Source organism: Lissotriton helveticus, chromosome 7, assembly GCF_964261635.1.
Source record: "Lissotriton helveticus chromosome 7, aLisHel1.1, whole genome shotgun sequence".
Lineage (NCBI taxonomy): Eukaryota > Metazoa > Chordata > Amphibia > Caudata > Salamandridae > Lissotriton > Lissotriton helveticus.
Window position 1 is genome coordinate 1,601,916,122 of NC_136068.1, and position 15,173 is coordinate 1,601,931,294.

Here is a 15,173-nt window from a genome sequence, read left to right on the forward strand (position 1 = left end):
AACCAAAATTTTCTGCTGAGGGATTTCTTTTCCCCTCTTCCGCCCCCTTTGCAGGAGACAGCTAGTGAGGGCTCCTTTCCCCATGTAAGCTCTGGGGAGTAGCTAGGTAGCAAGACCCATACTTACCACTTTGGCTGCAGACCATGGATATGTTAGGCAGGACTCTAAGTCAGAGTCATTTGAGATGGACCCCGAAATGAACTATTTTATAGACCAATAGGTTTACAAATCTTTTGACTCTGCATGGGCAAGAGCCCGGCAGAATCTGTTTGACTCTCCTGCCTCGACCACTCAGGGCTCGCATTGCGGTCAAGCACAGATGAGCCACAGGGATGCAGGTAAGCCACCCATTGAGAAGCCAGAACCAGAAGGTCATTCTGATAAGTCAGACTCTTTTGAAAAATTACGCAAGCTTATCCACCTCCCTCAGCTAGACCTGGGGTTAGAGGAAGTGGCTGGTCTTAGTGGTCTTTTTTCCCACCTGACAATATAGCATTTCTGTCAGTGGCCACAAAAGACCGAGGAGACACAAACTCTCCTTCGTCTGACACAGAGTCCAAGAGTATGAGGGATTGGCATTCCTCAGGAGAGGTCAGAAAAAAGCCAAGAAGAGACTATGAAAAGCTCTCCAAAGACAGGGCTCAACCCCCTGACCTGTTTGATCCCGAAGATATACATCACCCATGTTCCTCAAAATGGGAACTTATCCCCTAAGTGGCCTACTTCCTGAAACAGCCTCTCAGACAACCTCTATTTAAGGAGTATTATAGGATATTTTGTGGGCTGTGTGCTCCACACCACTGATTGAGTAAAAAGTGGCTACAACATCTGAACTAGACCCCACGATGGTCACTGTTACAAATCGGGTCACTGGTGTGAGCCCTGGTTAAGCAGCAGTCACAATCCTAGTCAGAGCAAGGCACAATCAAAATCCCAAATTAACCTGTGCCTAACCTCCTGGTATTGTGTCAGAGCAGGCACGATTAACTTAGAGGCAATGTGTACAATCTTTTTCGCAACACTTAAAACACTAACCAGTGAAAACACAATGCAAAAAGATCCCACACCAGGTTAGAAAAATAGAGCTTAATTTAATAAATAAAACAAGATGAAAATGATAAAAGTCCATGACAAAAATCCAAGCAGTAGAACCGGAGTTATGAATTTTTAAAGCATAAACTGCAATATAGTGCGTAAAAGCATAAATCATAAACCACGGCTATCTGGTCATTCTTGACTGGGTGAAAGTAAAAATTCAGGCCGACTGCAATGGAGCACGGGTCGGATATAGTCCTTGATTAGTCCCGTGGAACGTTTACTTTCTCCAATTCCAATTCTATATTTTGGTGAATATACAGATAATTCCTCCCTGAGCACTTCCACAAATAAACTGTGAATTGATAATAGTAATCATTTAACATTAGGTACAGCCAAAAAGAAACAATATTAGTCACACGTTGTAGATCTCAAAGTACATATGGTGGATCGCCAATCAGTCCTTATTGTTATTCAAAACGTAGGTTCTTCCAGATTTGTCTCGAACAATTAATCCAACAGTAGAGGCATCCAATGTCTTTTATTTAACAAATGTCAGTAACTCCAATGAATCCAAAGGTCAAACCCAATTCATCATCAATAGCAAAAAACAGCCAACACGTGTTTCGTCAAGCACTAATCTGTGCTACTTGACTTCGTCAGGGCTGCAACCCAAAAGAAACAATACACAAATCAATATGGTATAAATGTTAACACTATTATTAAAGTCACAATTTCATAGTCAAAGTGAACGAAGTTAAGAAATAGTTCAGACCAGTTGAGAGTTGTCTTCATATTGGTGTCCAGATAGAGAAACAAAGATATAGAGAAACAAAGATATACAAAAGACACCAAGGGTTAAGATTCACCGTAGTGCACAATTCCACCAATGTCAGGCGAAGTCTTCCTCAGGGTCTGTCGTGAAGTAATAAGGACCCACCTCTCGATACCTCCGATTCCGAATGTAGTAAATACACAGAATCTTGGAGTGATCAAGCGGGGGGGGAAAGGGAATTAGGAAGGGAACAGCAGGGAAGGAGATCTGAAAAGGAAAAGTTAGCAACACACTCTTCTTGTTGAAAGTCTGTTTCTTGACCTTTAACCCCCAAACCGGGAATTACATAAATACAAGACTGTAAACTTATTATCTTTAGTTTTCCATAGGTTTCTTGCAATTCAAAGCATTACACAATTTCCTATTCACTAATCCGTTTATTCCTTTGGTTGCGAATAGCGACAGATTCTTCCCTTTAAAGAATTAGAAATATGCTTTAGTAAATTGTCTCCTTTACCAAAGTTGTAGGGATTACATATCATATCACACAGTTACACGTTTTCATATACTCAGAAAACAAACACCTTTACGCAAAATATATCTATTCTGAATTGCGCCAAAATCACAATATCACCCTTGTGAATACGCGACACAAAAAGCTATGCACTACACGTATATAATGTAACAACCATTGCCAGCAATGAGAAGAATTACGAGTGCCAAGCAGAACATGAATGAAGAGCCAAAAATCTTGTGTATTCAAACACTTAATTAGTATTTAGATTTATACCTTTAACATAAATCAGGAATTTTACCATTTAGTTTAATAAAGCGCAGTTTACTCTGATTTCTTCTGCCTACCTGCAGAGTACGACCTACTCTGCTTTCTGTGAAGGTCTCTATCTTCTCTGGACTCACAGGATGGTCATACTCCCAAAGAATCAGCAAAACGGAAGGAAGCTGGAACTGACACACCCCCTGGATTCCTCACCGAAAGCCTCCGATGACGATCTCCTCCCAAGGCCTGGATCTGCAAAGGCAATGAACACGGAGCACAAGAAACCACCTGCTGCCTCTCAGAAAGCACTAGAATAGTGAGCACAGGAGACAGGGCGCGGTCGCGTAGGATAACGTGCCTACGGCGCTCACGCATGCGACCAGGCTACCAAAGCTCACGCATTAGGCGGACGCTTCCGACATGCCAAACCTCACGCATTAGGCAGAATAGCATTAAACAGCAGTTTAAGGACAGGCAGCCTGCACAGACATTCTAACAGGGATGCAAGACAGATGTACTAGCAGGCCTAGAGCACATCAGCCACCAACGCCCACCCAAGGACGACAGATGCATTTTGCCACACAGGAACCCCCGAATGCTGAGTGGGGCGGGCCCTAGACCGCAAGCCACCCCAGCCCTGACAGTACTCCCCCCTCCCAAGAGCGGTCTAGGGCCCGGCTTCAGAGGGTGAAGGAGGTGGAAACGGCGTAACAAGCGAGGGGCATGAACATTGACAGCCGGCTCCCAGGAATCATTCTCAGCACCGTACCCCTTCCAGGAGACAAGATACCACAACCTGGAGCCCCGACGTTTAGAATCCAAAATGTTCTGCACCTCATATTCCCAATTGCCATGAACTAAAATTGGTGCTGGACGGGGAGCCAGGTTCTGATTAGCAGGCTTAAGAAGGGAAGTATGAAAGACCGGATGAATGCGCAGGGACCTGGGCAACAACAGTTTGAATGTCACAGGGTTCACCTGACGCAGGACTGGATAAGGACCAATGAACTTAGGTTGAAACATACTCTTATGTTTAAAGTTCAAGTTCTTTGTGGAGAGCCAAACTTTGTCTCCAGGGGCATACTCAGGACCTGAACGATGTCTTTTATCATACTGCTCTTTATACTTTCTTTTGCTTTGTAATAAGCGATCTTGAATCTGACGGTGAATAGTCTGCATAAGTTTCACAGAGTCTCTAACTGCCGGCACACCACTCCCATCATTGGGTAGAGTCAATGGAATGGTGTTAGGTACATAGCCGTAAAGAGCCTCAAACGGAGAGGATCCGGTTGACGAATGAGGCGAAGTATTGTATGCAAACTCAGCGATCCAAAGTAAATCTAACCAAGATTTCTTAGAGTCCGTAACATAACATCTCAAGTATTGCTTCAAAGTTTGGTTCAGTCTTTCAGTCTGCCCATCAGTTTGAGGATGATAACTGGTGGACATATTGGAAGTAATCTGTAGATTTTTACACCATTGTTGCCAGAACTTGGAAGAAAACTGAGAACCACGATCTGAAAGCAAAACTGAAGGCAAGCCATGTAAGCGCACCACATGTTGCAAGAATAACTGCGCTAATTGTCCAGCAGAAGGTAATTGCTTACAAGCAATGAAATGTGCATATTTGGTTAAACTGTCCACAACTACTAGAATCACAGTATGCTGATTGATTGGTGGCAAGTCAGTAATGAAATCCAATGAAATATGTTTCCATGGTTCAGTTGGTGTTGGTAAAACCTGCAAAAAACCTTTTGGTTTCGTGTGATCGGATTTAAATCTTGCGCAGACTTCACAATCATTAGACATCTTCATTACATCCTTCTGCAGCGTAGGCCACCAAAACATCTTTTGTATTTTCTCCACAGTCTTTCTGGGGCCTGGATGTCCTGCCATAGGATGTGAATGTAACCAGTTGAACACAGTTTCCTGTAATTTCAAAGAGGGCAGATATACTTGTTTTCCATGGAAAGGTATTCCTTCTTTGATAGTTTGATCTTTTTCGGGGTTCAACCACAGTTTCCACTGAGAAGGAGGAAAACTTTCATGAATATTCTCCAGAAACTGATCTGCTGAGAGCACACTGATTACCTTGCCAGGATCGATTATAGGTTGTGGTGTCCCTTCAAAGCGATGCAAAGAAGAGTCTTTTCTGGACAAGGCATCAGCTTTCTTATTGTCTTGTCCTGGGCGAAAAGCTACTATGAAATCATACACGGCAAAGAACATCATCAATCTGAGTTGTCGCGGGGTTAACATTCTAGCTGAACTCATGAACTGTAGATTTCTATGATCTGTATAAACTGTTACAGTAAATTTCGCTCCCATTATGTAGTGTCTCCATTCTTTGAAGGCCTCGAGTATAGCAAGCAATTCTTTTTCAGCTATAACATAGTTTTGCTCTGCGGGATTTAGTTTTCGAGACATGTAAGCAACTGGATGCATTTGACCAGTAGTGTGATGCCTTTGAGAGAGAATGGCTGCAATGGCTACATCAGAAGCGTCAGCTTCAACGATGAAAGGTTCTTCTACGTTGGGATGCATGAGAACGGGTGCTTCAGTAAAGGCTTTTTTTTAGCTTCTGGAACGCATTTTCAGCTTCTGAGGTCCATTCAAATTTCACCTTCTTCCTCAACAAACGTGTAATAGGAGCCACCACAGCAGAAAAGTGATCAATGAAGCGCCGGTAAAAATTCGCAAAGCCCAAGAAGCATTGTATGTCTCGAACTGATGTCGGAGTAGGCCATTCAGCAACTGCTTTAATCTTCCTGTCAGTCATTTTCATTCCAGTTGGTGTGAGGAGAACTCCCAAAAATTCAACTTCTCGAACATGAAAATCACACTTAGATAGTTTACAATACAAGTTGTGAGACTGAAGAGTGCTCAAAACTTTTTTGACGTGGACTTCATGTTGAGCTTCAGAATCGGAATAAATCAAAATATCGTCTATATAGACGATAACAAAAAGATCCAAAAATTCCTTTAAGGCATCATTTAGAAAAAACTGGAAAGCCGCTGGGGCATTGCACAGTCCGAATGGCATTACCAAATATTCAAACAATCCATATCGAGTTTGGAAAGCAGTCTTCCATTCATCACCGTGCCTGATACGAACCAAATGGTAGGCCCCTCTAAGGTCCAATTTGGTGTAAATTTCGGCCTTTTTAACTTGGTCCCAGAGTACGGGGATGAGTGGTAATGGACATTTATTTTTGACTGTGATTTTATTCAACGCCCTATAGTCGATACAGGTTCTTAATTCTCCATTTGCTTTTGGAATGAAGAACAACGGAGATGCTGCCGGGGACTTGGAGGGGCGGATGAAACCATTCTCTAAATATTGATCAAGATACTGTCTTAAATGTTGGTTCTCTTTTTCTGACAGAGCATAGATGCGGCAATTTGGGACACTAGAACCTGGTACGAGATCAATTTGACAGTCATAGCTACGATGAGGAGGAAGGAGGGCTGCCTTAGCTTCACTGAAAACCTCTGCGTATTCCTTGTACGTTTTAGGTAAAAGTGTTTCTTTTTCTTCTGCTGTGGCCAATTGACTTAAAGTTGGTTTTGAGGTGTTTAGACAAGAAGAATGGCAAAAATCAGACAGAAAAACCAGTTCTCTCTTCCGCCAATCTATGGTTGGATTATGTAGACAGAGCCAAAGCATTCCAAGAATGAAACCATATTGTGGTGCTTGAATAACGTCAAATTGAAGCTCTTCCTTATGCAATTGCTGCTTAGCATCTTCGCAGAACATAACGACTTTAGAAGTTTGCATGGTTACTGGTCCTCCAGCTAATATTTTTCCATCCACTGCTTGGACAATTTCTGGAGTCTCTTTTTGTTCACAGATAATTCCCAGGCGTTGGGCAGTTTCTAAGTCCACGAAATTACCTGTAGCCCCTGAATCAACTAAAACTTCCATTTGGCATGTTTCCCGAATTAACCTGATTTGTACTGCTAATCTGAAATGTGCTTTGTAGTTAGAGACACATGAGTTCACAGAAGGGAAAGCAATGGTTCCCAAGAGATCTCCCTTCAAACATCTTGGGCCAACTAGTTTTCCGACTTTTGATCAGTTTTTTCCAGAGCTGCTGACTTACTAGGGTTGGGAAATCTTCCTTTAGGCTTAGTTAGGCAGTCCTTTACAAAATGACCCTTTCGTCCGCAATAAAGACATTGACCATTTTTACGTCGACTGTCTTTTTCTTCTTTTGACAAAGGTTGTCTTAAATCAGGAATTTTACCATTTAGTTTAATAAAGCGCAGTTTACTCTGATTTCTTCTGCCTACCTGCAGAGTACGACCTACTCTGCTTTCTGTGAAGGTCTCTATCTTCTCTGGACTCACAGGATGGTCATACTCCCAAAGAATCAGCAAAACGGAAGGAAGCTGGAACTGACACACCCCCTGGATTCCTCACCGAAAGCCTCCGATGACGATCTCCTCCCAAGGCCTGGATCTGCAAAGGCAATGAACACGGAGCACAAGAACCCACCTGCTGCCTCTCAGAAAGCACTAGAATAGTGAGCACAGGAGACAGGGCGCGGTCGCGTAGGATAACGTGCCTACGGCGCTCACGCATGCGACCAGGCTACCAAAGCTCACGCATTAGGCGGACGCTTCCGACATGCCAAACCTCACGCATTAGGCGGAATAGCATTAAACAGCAGTTTAAGGACAGGCAGCCTGCACAGACATTCTAACAGGGATGCAAGACAGATGTACAAGCAGGCCTAGAGCACATCATCCACCAACGCCCACCCAAGGACGACAGATGCATTTTGCCACACGGGAACCCCCGAATGCTGAGTGGGGCGGGCCCTAGACCGCAAGCCACCCCAGCCCTGACAACCAAGAAGTAAGCACTACGGAGATAATAAATATATTTCACCTTTAAACTCAAATTCAAAACTTTCCAGTATTAACGTCCTTAGATAATATGTAATTCTCGCCACTGTAAAAGAAATAAAGGTTCCAAAATTTTAAACTATTGCTTAAGATTTACTAATACCCAAAAGCATTTTGTGAAGTAATGATAAGCATTCCTCCTTAAGAGACAACATCCTTTTCGATATCATAAGGATTGTTATATTTGTTATTATCGTTTAAAAAGTACACATCTTGTTATATATCACACAGGTTTCCCTCAATTCTAACCCTATCAGAATCTTGCTCTAAATGGCACTCAGACAGTAAGCTATTTTAATCAAAATTTTCATGACAGAGCGCTAATCCGACCGACACTTATGTAAATATCTATAAACTTAACTGTTATTAACCTGCTCACCTGGGTCTTTTATCCAAAACGACAATAAGAGAGCAATATATATCACGCATATATCCAGCAGTCAGCAATAATAAAAGTCAATCCGAAAATATCCTACAATGTGAGCAGAAAAAACAATATACTCCCCATATTCCAAAGTCCTTTCTAAATTATTAAAAAGCTGCATGAGAATCCGCTCACCACATAAATCGAGATATTTATGTATATCCCATATCCTGATACTCATGGTAATAAAAGTGCAAAGATAATTTTCAAACACCTACTTCATCTCTCCTCAAAATATCTCGTAATCACTAGTTCACGAGTACGTGACCTACAAAAAATATAAATAAAACATCAGTCAACAAGGACTCTACCATAAACATATCTAATTCTTATCAGTACTAAACAGTACAAGTATCACTCACCGAGACCAACGTATCTGTCCCTCCGACAAAGTTGATTCGCGTACTGCATGAGCGTCATTACGGACAATGTTTATACGCTAAAACCAGTGGGCACCATCTTTGAGAAGTAAAAAACTAGTGAAAATGTACAAAAAAGGACTCATTACCGTTTTTCTAGTCATACCAGACTTAGAAATGTATTTATGCTGGTCCATATTTTTGTGATATATATTTGAAAAGTTATATAAAACTAACACTCAATCCACATTCACATTCCTCATAATGTATCTAAGTCCGTCATCCATTTTCATTATTATAAATCGCGGTAATTCCTTTCACAAATTCGCCGAAAACTAGAAATATAATATCCTAATTAAACCTCCCAATTTAAAATCATATACATCTCTAATTATTAAGATAAAATATACATTCTTAAATGGGAGGTTAAAGTCAGGTCCATCGGCACGTCCATACCCGATTTCGAACCCGCTATATCCTGCACTAAAGATATAAGGACCGCTCCACTGGGCCAATCATATTACACTTGGTTAAGTACGTATTTGAGAGACAGCTCTGCTCTCTTCACATGTTCAAAGCTCCAAAACGCAACTAAAGTAACAAGGTATGAAAAGGAAGTTTGAGGTCAAGAGAAGAAACAAGGTAGTGTTACAATAACTAAGACAAATATTTATACATATAAAAACCATGTCAAGGGCAAAGCAAGTTTAGTAAAAACAGAAATGTACAAACATAGTATCACATTTGCAATAGTCAGTCAATAAACTAGTGTAAATATAACCATATACACTCACATGTAATAAATACATACAACAATCTGTACAAATCTATTGTTCTACTGATTCCTATCTTCATCAAAAACTCTCATATTATTTGCCCAAAAAGTATTGTAATTCTGAATCAATATTCAATCCCCGTTCCAAGTCCGAAGTTTCATTATCCACACGGCCTCTCTACGTCTTAATTGCAGTGTTCTATTACCACCCCTCTTATTCACCTTAACATGATCAATTCCATGATAACTAAATTTATGAATATGCTTGTCATCATGATTTTGTACCACATGTGCTGTTATTGGATATCTGGTATCACCATTTTTGAGCGCTCGAAAGTGTTCAACCATCCTGTCTCTCAATCTCCGAATGGTGCTTTCCACATAAATTTTCATGCAGGTGCACACAATCACATATACGACAAAAGTCGTATCACAGTTAATAAAAGTATTAATCCTGTATACACCTGTATTGTTGTAGCTAAATTCATTAATTCTCCTCACGGCCAATCTACATGAGCTACAATCGCCACAACAATAAAAACCTTTAAGTTGGTTGCTTAACCAGTTAGTTCTTAAACCTCTCTAGGATAGCTAGGGCTAACAATATTAGATAGTGTAATTCCTTTCCTAAAGGTAATACTCAGTGTATCTTTCAAAAACGGGGAAATATCCATATGGCTATTTAATAGATGCCAATATTTGGAGAGTACTCCATATAATTTATGGCTTTCCTCACCATAGTTAGTAACCATTCTTACTACCTCTCGCTTGTTTTCAGTCACTGGTAATTTAATCTTCATCCTCAAAGTTTGTTCTCTCTCAAGTCTAATCGCCTTGATTTCGCTTTGTTTATGACCTTCTCATTATATCCTCAGGTCCTAAATCTGAATGCAATATCATCTAAGTTATTTTCAAAGTCTCGTTGTTCTGAGCAGTTTCTCCTTGCTCTTAACATCTCCCCATATGGGATGGCATTAATTTGACTCCTAGGATGACAGCTATCAGCATGTAACAATGAATTACAGCTAGTCTCCTTGCGAAATAATCTGCTGCACAGTTTGCCCTTCTCCACCAACAGTTCAACATCTAGAAAGATCACATGTTCAGAATCAAATGTAGATCAAATGTAGTTGTAAATCGCATATTCACATCATTTGTGTTCAGATAGACAAATAATTCCTTAATTTGTTCTACTGACCCTCTCCAAATAAGGAGGCAGTCATCTATGAACCGCCCCCAATAGTAGATATGATCAATCCACTTTGTGCCTCTTGGGACCCAGATCCACTCCGCCTCGAACCACCCCATAAAGAGGTTGGCAAAAGACGGAGCAAATCTGGAACCCATCGCAGTACCAAGCTTTTGTTTGTACCATTTGTCATTAAACATGAAAATGTTGTTATCTAACACCAACTTAGTCATTTCTAGTAACATGTTCGTATGGTTAAATAGTTCTACTGGTCTTTTATTCAAAACGCTTTCCAGTGCCTTGAGTCCCAGTTCGTGTTCTATATTCGAATATAATGACACTGCATCCAGTGTCGCAAGTAACATTCCTGGTTCACAAACAATATCATTCATTAAATTGAGAATATGCTTAGTATCCTCTATATGTGAGGGTAAGTTCTGTACATACGGTCTCAAGTAGATGTCAATAAACTGTGAAATCTTCTCGGTTGGCCCCCCAATCCCCGAGATTATAGGTCTCCCAGGGGTTTTTTGTTTGTATTTATGAACTTTAGGCACACAATACATACAAGGGGATCTAGGGCTTTCAACACGTAAGTACAAGTATTCATCATCTATATACTAATATAATAAAGAGAGAGCCCAAACCTTTGAGGCGAGTAATCTCAGGAACCACAGCATCAATCACAACACCCAATACAGCGTTGGAAAGGGCAGTTGCAGCAGAAGGACATAGGCTATGCAGACGCCCACCATATACATTTAAAAGGTAAAAGAACTGTGCCAGCAAAGTACCCCTTGTGGGCGTGTCTGCGTTGTGCTGTGTGAAGTACCGGGTTATTTAGAACCCAGCGGTGCCAGGGGACACGCCCGAAGACTTCGGATTCTCCTGTCTCTACAGAAACACAGAAACCTCTTGGTGACGTCAAAGATCAGATTTATTGGCTGCAGCCAGTAACAGGTATCCTAGAAGTACAACACGGTGTATGTTCTCAGGAGACTGCTCAACTTTACAAAGCTAGTCATCCCTTTTTATACCAAATATTATGCTTCAGGCGAACATTCCTTATTTTACAGTTGGCCATTCACATGTTTTCACGACAAAACCGCAGAATCATGATGACAAGCCCATTTTTCAGTTTGTCCAGCCCACAATCAATTTTTAGTCAAACCCAACATTCTTCATCAGACAGGTCGATCGAACCTACCATAAAAACGGGCATTGTAAATGGACCATAAAGAAAGGAGCAGAGACAGGTGTGAGCAAGATAAGACATAGTTGTGCGTAATAAAAGGGTTTGATGGTGTCTTGTGTCTTGATCAGCAATCTTGATCAGCTACTGGGAAAGGAACTGGCTTAACAAGTTTGGCTTCAGGCAAGAGGGTCGCTCGCTCAGGTCATTCTGAAGTCAGCTAAAGTGTACGTGTGCTTGGAGACTCGTTCGGCCACTGTCATCGGCCTATGTGAGGGCAACCACAAAATGGCTGCCGTACGCAAGATGGAACCCGAGGGTTCAGAACGGAAACTCTGATTTCACGGTGATCTCGTCACTCGAATATGACGAAAATACTTGTACACCTTACACTCGCCATTTTCGGTCTGATGCTACCAAAATCGTCATGGTACGATGACTTTTATGAAACGGGTTAAGAATTTCAGTACCTCAGACCCTCCTTTTGCCCTTACATAGGCAATAACCTAAACCCATGTTAGTCTGAGTCTAGGTCTATACTCATCAGGTCATTAAGATGTTGCTGTAGCATCATCCTATTACTTAGCACGTCTCTTGATACAGGTTTCCTTACACACGATGTAGCACAGAGGCCACATATAGCAGGAGCACACTGTACGCACAGACAGAACAGGAAAATAATAGCTAAGATCATCCCAATGATCATCAGAATCTTCCATCCCCACGTGGATAACAGTCCCCAGAATTATCCCATCAACGACCAATCTCCTTATCCACATGTATAGATTCGGAGATCTTATGCAGTCTGGAAATGGCCTGGTACACTGTCGGAGCATTATCTGGAATGAAGACACAGCAACTTGATTGGATCACTTTACATACCCCACCTCGATCTGCAAGTATGACGTCTAACACAACTCTGTTCTGGAGTGTCATAAGACGATCCGACTGGAGCTCAGCAGTCAAGTTACTAAGGGCACCGGCAGTTTCAACTACGGTGGACTCAACCACCCTCGTCAATTGCCGTATGTTCCTGCTGTTAACCATAGGTCCCCAAAATGCAGAAAACCCTTCAAGAAGTCACTCAATTCTTGTCCTGCAGTATCTTCCTTACTGAAGACACCTCTAACTACCCTTGTCTTGTGGTAATCTGCCGCAGCTGTCTAGGTGGGAGGCAACAGGAACGAGACAAAACATGTGCCCGAGAAATCAGGGGGAAACCATGTGTATGCTCTGTCATAACAGATGAAATAGATACCCTTAGCTGCTAGGAACGATGGGGAAGTCTGAGACGCAAAAACATACGTCTCAGTGCAGATACTCTTCCCTAACTGAGCTCTTGGATTCTTGCCATTACCTTGCAGACATAGATGACCCTGATGGGGTACAATCCAAATCGTAGAGGATCTTTTTGCTCGCTGGTTCTCGCTCAGACTCGCTCCATATCCAGTCACTTTCCATCCAATATATGCTAGTGTCTCATCTTTCGGGATAGCCTCATAGGAACTAGCTCCCTTTATCATGTCGACTATTCCCTTGACTAGAGCACTATTCTTTGGGTTGTCTTTCACAGAACGTAGGGGGTGGACTTCGCGAGCATAGATGAACATCGTTCGGTATGCCCACACAGAACCATTATAGCTGAATGGCAGGACTAGGTAAGGAATACCTTTATCAGTAGTATGAGGCATAAGACCACACACCCAACAGTTAGTCGTGTTCACTACTAATTGGTGTTGGTGCAGCAGCTGAACGAAAGAGTTATTAATAAACTCCAAACTTCTAACGGTCTCATGTTCAGGCAGAGGATGAAAAGAATGCGAAGAAACAGTAGAAGAAAGTATGGGCTGTGTAGTGGGTGCAAACGTCACTTGAAAAGAGAATATAACATATCCCATTAAAAAAATCATCACGCTAAGCAACATGAAAATGCATAATATCAGAAAACGTTTTCTAGTCATCACTGTACACAGTTTGGCTCTAAAATTCATCTCTTTGGTAGGTCTCTCCATCTCGAAAAACTCCATCCTCTAACCTTGCTGCTCGCGGAGGTAGGGTGTTCCGTGCTAAGGAATGCGTCTGTCAGTCCAGGAGAGCGCCCTAGGACCAACCAGAACCGTCGACCTTGTGCCTTCGGCTTGCACTCCAGAGACTTGACGCCGCGACCCTACAGCTGAACCCGGATGGCGGTTCGAAAAACAAAAATCGGTCAAAACAGTTTCTCGGATGGGAGAGCTGAACCTTTTTTTAAAAAAAGTAAAAAATAATTTTTATTTGTCCATGGTTCTTGGTCTCAAATTATAACGGCTTTTTCCAGATAACGTCTGGTCTTGGAATAGGAGTTCAGGCCCGGTAGTGTCCAATCGAACTGACGGTGGCACGGCTTCTTGCAAAAGGTCGTCGCTTTCACGCTCAGAACTTGTCCCAATTAAACGTGCATCGGTGAAAGGCAGAAAACGAGGCACAGTCTCAGTTTCAGAATCAGCAATACCCTCCTGGACCCGGTCGTACGGCAGAGGCAAAGGGACCCTCTTGCAGTGTACGCCGTGGATCCAGTTCTTTTTTCCTTGCACTCGTACTGCAGTTCTTGTGGACAAAAGCACCAAGTAGGGGCCGATCCAGCGGGGCTGATCGTTCTTTGTCCGCTGGAAGTTCTTGATTAGTATCCACGATCCAGGATCGATTGCATGCCCTGGATCTTCAGAAGCCTGAGGCAGTGTATCATGAACCTGTTGGTGTAAGACACGCAATTTAGCCGTCAGATCATACAAGTAATCAAGCAGTACAGGGTGTTCAATCTCGCTAAATTTCGTCGGCCTCGGCACTCCCCATATGTTGGCCGAGCGACCAAACACAATCTCATAAGGACTAAGTCCTACTCGGGAATGTACAGTCATCCTAGTTGACAAAAGTGCTAATGGCAAAGCATCAGGCCATTTAAGGCCAGAGCTTGCTTGTATCTTGGCCAGTTTTAGTTTAAGAGTGCCATTATAGCACTCTACTAGTCCAGCAGATTGGGGTGATTTGCAGCATATAACTTCTGGCGGATTCCTAGCCCTTCACACACTCTCTTCATCACTTGACCCACAAATTCACTCCCATTGTCACTCCAAACCATTCTCGGCAAACCAAACCTAGGGAAGAACTCTTTGAGAAGGGCTTTCGCTGTGGACAAGGCAGTATTATCTTTTAGGGGATATGCTTCTACCCATCTCGAAATGGCACAAACAACAACGAGTACGTATTTCAAGTTGTTGCACCTCTCCATGTGGATGAAATCTAGCTGCAAAACCTCGAACGGATACGTTGGAGGCGCAAAATAACCAGCTGGAGTTAGAGTTCCCTTACCAGGATTGTATCTCAGACAAACCATTCAATTTTTAACCACATTCTCTGCACACTTGGGAATTCCAGCATTTTGCCATACTGGAGCCAACAACTTACAGATCCCTTTCACACTGATGTGAGCCATTCCATGTGCCATTGTAACCACTGCAAGCACGTACGCATCGGGTAACAACCATCGCTGATGCTTTGACAACTCAACCCAACAACCATTTGCATCCAATTTACCCGTACTCTCGCCACACACTCAATTCTTTCTCTGTAGCTTCAGCGTGGATAGACTTCACACTCTCTATCGTATCTTCACACATTCCAGCGTCACCAATCCATCTTGCAGGGCCCGCAACATACATTCGACTTTTCACATCTCTTGCCGTTTCTTTCGCAACC